Source organism: Penaeus chinensis, chromosome 17 (assembly GCF_019202785.1).
Source record: "Penaeus chinensis breed Huanghai No. 1 chromosome 17, ASM1920278v2, whole genome shotgun sequence".
In the NCBI taxonomy this organism is placed as follows: domain Eukaryota; kingdom Metazoa; phylum Arthropoda; class Malacostraca; order Decapoda; family Penaeidae; genus Penaeus; species Penaeus chinensis.
In genome coordinates this window covers 12,907,603-12,912,602 of record NC_061835.1, presented here as the reverse complement: position 1 = coordinate 12,912,602, position 5,000 = coordinate 12,907,603, and positions in this window count along the sequence as shown.

Below are 5,000 nucleotides of genomic sequence, written 5' to 3'. Positions count from 1 at the left end.
GTGTGAATGTATTTATGTCTATCTGTCTATAGTTATGTATGCATATATGTATGTATATGCGTACATATATACATCTATACATTTGTATATGTGCGAGTGTGTACGCACGCGCGAAGGACGTGTCAGCCCGATCAAAGCGGATGACGAATGCGGCGGTAATGAGAAGGAGAACAGAGCGATAGGGAGAATTATGGAAATCTGATCTCACCCCTTTGAATAGGTAGTCGAGACGATATGTTCACGCCTCACGAAATGCGTCCTGGTGGGGGTAGGGAGGGCTGAAGGGGGGGGGGGGGGGGCAGAAGAAGCAGTTGGGAAAGGAAGAAAGATGGAAGGATGTTAAATAAGGGAGAGAGAGAGAGGGAGAGGGAGGAGAATGGGAGAGGGAGAGGGAGGGGAAGGAGAGAGGGAGAGGGAGGAGAATGAAAGAGGGAAGGAGAGGTGAGCGAAAGAGGGAAAGAGAGGTGGACGAAAGAGGAAGAGGAGGAGGAGGAGGTGGAGGAGGAGGCGGAGGAGGAGGCGGAGGAGGAGGCGGAGGAGGAGGCGGAGGAGGAGGCGGAGGAGGAGGAGGAGGAGGAGGAGGAGGAGGAGGAGGAGGAGGAGGAGGAGGAGGAGGAGGAGGAGGAGGAGGAGAAGAAGAAGAAGAAGAAGAAGAAGAAGAAGAAGAAGAAGAAGAAGAAGAAGAAGAAGAAATAGAGAGAGAGAGAGAGAGAGAGAGAGAGAGAGAGAGAGAGAGAGAGAGAGAGAGAGAGAGAGAGAGAGAGAGAGAGAGAGAGAGAGAGAAAGGAAGAACGAGGGAGAGAAAGAAAAGAGAAAACTGATTTCCACGTCCGAAATCGCCTTCCCTCTGATCATGCACTGCTACCGGTATAAAGTCTACGGTCTCGTCCGCCACGTTTCACTACCTCGTTAAATTGACTCGCCGCGACATAAACCAACCTTCTCTTTCTGTAGCTCTGATGAAATACTTTTTCCATTTCCAGGCTTTGTCTATATATATATTGTGTTGTTTCTGTTATTACCTTTGTCGTATTTTTGCTTTACCAATTTTTTTTCCAGAGAGGAAAATAAGTGTGTGGAAAGAGGAAATAATTGGGGAGTTAAGAAAGAGATGATGGAAGAAGTTAGAATGGAAAAGGAAGAGAAGAGAGAAAAACAAAAATACAGAAAACAAAAATGAGGTAGATACATGAAGATACAAAATATGACCGTAGTTGAAGGCAAGGATATTAAGCTTTGATAAAAGATATTCAGAAAGGAAACAATTAGAAAAAAACTATAGTAATTAGAATGAAAGAAAAAAAAACAGAAGAGACGAATAAGGAAAACGAGAAGAACACCAAAAAAGGGACTTAAAACACTAAACAAAAAGAAAATGAATAAAAAAAAAAAAAAAAAAAAAAAGAAGCGAAGGAAAGGAAGGGAAGAAGGAAGAAAGTGGGAGAAGGAGAGGACGGGTGGAGGGGGAGGGGGGAGAGGAAAGGGAGCCTGAATATATTAAGTCTTTCTTGTCCATCGAAGTGGAAGTAATGGGGAGTGAACGGGGGAGGAGGAGGGGGAGGGGGGGAGGTAATGTTGATAACAGCTACCACAGTTATTATTACAACCCGCCTGGGGTGTGTGCGGGCCTTCCGCGTGTGTTGTGTTAGGTGTACTGTGTGGCTGTGTGTGTGTGTGTGTGTGTGTGTGTGTGTGTGTGTGTGTGTGTGTGTGTGTGTGTGTGTGTGTGTGTGTTTTTGTTTATGTTTGTTTACTGTTTAATCAACATAACTGCAATTAATTCATTTAGATATGAATGTGCACTTCATTAAAATGTTAACGAATTGAAATAGATGTAACATGAGCTTCTTTCACAGCCAAAATCATCCCTTTTATTTTATTATAATTTCTGACTGAAAATTATATATTCCCAAACACTAAAGTAGTACAAGATTTGATAGAAAAAAAAAACTCCAAAGCAGTATATATCAAAATAAATATATATATGATCATATGCAATGCCACACACACACACACACAAGCACACACAAGCACACACAAGCACACACAAGCACACACAAGCACACACAAGCACACACAAGCACACACAAGCACACACAAGCACACACAAGCACACACAAGCACACACAAGCACACACAAGCACACACAAGCACACACAAGCACACACAAGCACACACAAGCACACACAAGCACACACAAGCACACACAAGCACACACAAGCACACACAAGCACACACAAGCACACACAAGCACACACAAGCACACACAAGCACACACAAGCACACACAAGCACACACAAGCACACACAAGCACACACAAGCACACACAAGCACACACAAGCACACACAAGCACACACAAGCACACACAAGCACACACAAGCACACACAAGCACACACAAGCACACACAAGCACACACAAGCACACACAAGCACACACAAGCACACACAAGCACACACAAGCACACACAAGCACACACAAGCACACACAAGCACACACAAGCACACACAAGCACACACAAGCACACACAAGCACACACAAGCACACACAAGCACACACAAGCACACACAAGCACACACAAGCACACACAAGCACACACAAGCACACACAAGCACACACAAGCACACACAAGCACACACAAGCACACACAAGCACACACAAGCACACACAAGCACACACAAGCACACACAAGCACACACAAGCACACACAAGCACACACAAGCACACACAAGCACACACAAGCACACACAAGCACACACAAGCACACACAAGCACACACAAGCACACACAAGCACACACAAGCACACACAAGCACACACAAGCACACACAAGCACACACAAGCACACACAAGCACACACAAGCACACACAAGCACACACAAGCACACACAAGCACACACAAGCACACACAAGCACACACAAGCACACACAAGCACACACAAGCACACACAAGCACACACAAGCACACACAAGCACACACAAGCACACACAAGCACACACAAGCACACACAAGCACACACAAGCACACACAAGCACACACAAGCACACACAAGCACACACAAGCACACACAAGCACACACAAGCACACACAAGCACACACAAGCACACACAAGCACACACAAGCACACACAAGCACACACAAGCACACACAAGCACACACAAGCACACACAAGCACACACAAGCACACACAAGCACACACAAGCACACACAAGCACACACAAGCACACACAAGCACACACAAGCACACACAAGCACACACAAGCACACACAAGCACACACAAGCACACACAAGCACACACAAGCACACACAAGCACACACAAGCACACACAAGCACACACAAGCACACACAAGCACACACAAGCACACACAAGCACACACAAGCACACACAAGCACACACAAGCACACACAAGCACACACAAGCACACACAAGCACACACAAGCACACACAAGCACACACAAGCACACACAAGCACACACAAGCACACACAAGCACACACAAGCACACACAAGCACACACAAGCACACACAAGCACACACAAGCACACACAAGCACACACAAGCACACACAAGCACACACAAGCACACACAAGCACACACAAGCACACACAAGCACACACAAGCACACACAAGCACACACAAGCACACACAAGCACACACAAGCACACACAAGCACACACAAGCACACACAAGCACACACAAGCACACACAAGCACACACAAGCACACACAAGCACACACAAGCACACACAAGCACACACAAGCACACACAAGCACACACAAGCACACACAAGCACACACAAGCACACACAAGCACACACAAGCACACACAAGCACACACAAGCACACACAAGCACACACAAGCACACACAAGCACACACAAGCACACACAAGCACACACAAGCACACACAAGCACACACAAGCACACACAAGCACACACAAGCACACACAAGCACACACAAGCACACACAAGCACACACAAGCACACACAAGCACACACAAGCACACACAAGCACACACAAGCACACACAAGCACACACAAGCACACACAAGCACACACAAGCACACACAAGCACACACAAGCACACACAAGCACACACTTCTTAATTCTAACAATGTTGACTGTAGCAATTTGGACATCTATATACATTTATAAAATATAATACACGTAGTCTTTTTGTTCCAAGATTTCAGTGGCTACTAACACGGTGAAAGGGTCAGGTTCATATTACGTAGTTGTTCTGTATATTTTTGTTTTTTTAAAAGGCTTCTAAGAATTCATATCACAAGTTATGGGTTCAATTGTAGTGTTTTTATTACATGAATAGGGCTTTTTATGTTTATGGAGTGGTTTTCAAATTTTATGATTTAATAGGTTTTAGAGATTTCGTGTATAAGGGGAACAAACAGGTAGATTAGATGGAATAATTGCTTCTTTAGGAGAGAGAAAAAAAGCTGGAAAGGTTATATAAATAGTGATATCCAAGGCTCTGTGAATGAGAGAATGGGTGTATGTCTGAGCAGTGCTGTGTGGGAGATTGATCAATTTCTGCTAACATTTTTTGAAAATGTTTTATTCTCCATGCTGTGACAAACCAGAATATATATATATATATATATATATATATATATATATATATATATATATGTACACACACATACACGTAGTTATGTATATATAGATAGATAGATAGATAGGTAGATATGTATATATATATATATTAGTTAGTTGGGAATTAAATTAGCATAATACATAATATTATCATATTTATGATAAACTATAATAGGTATGGGGTTAGATTCCTTAGAGATAGAATTCATTGTACTGAAGTTCCTTCTATAGGAGAGTGAATAATTTTATTTGAATTCATGAATGTGTAAGTGTGTGTGTATGTGAGCCTCAATTATTTCAGTTATATTGCAGTCTATGGCAATACAGCATAATGCTAAGTAAGCCTGGGTGGTTTAGGCTAGTTGTAGTAAGATCTTATTTTCAGATATA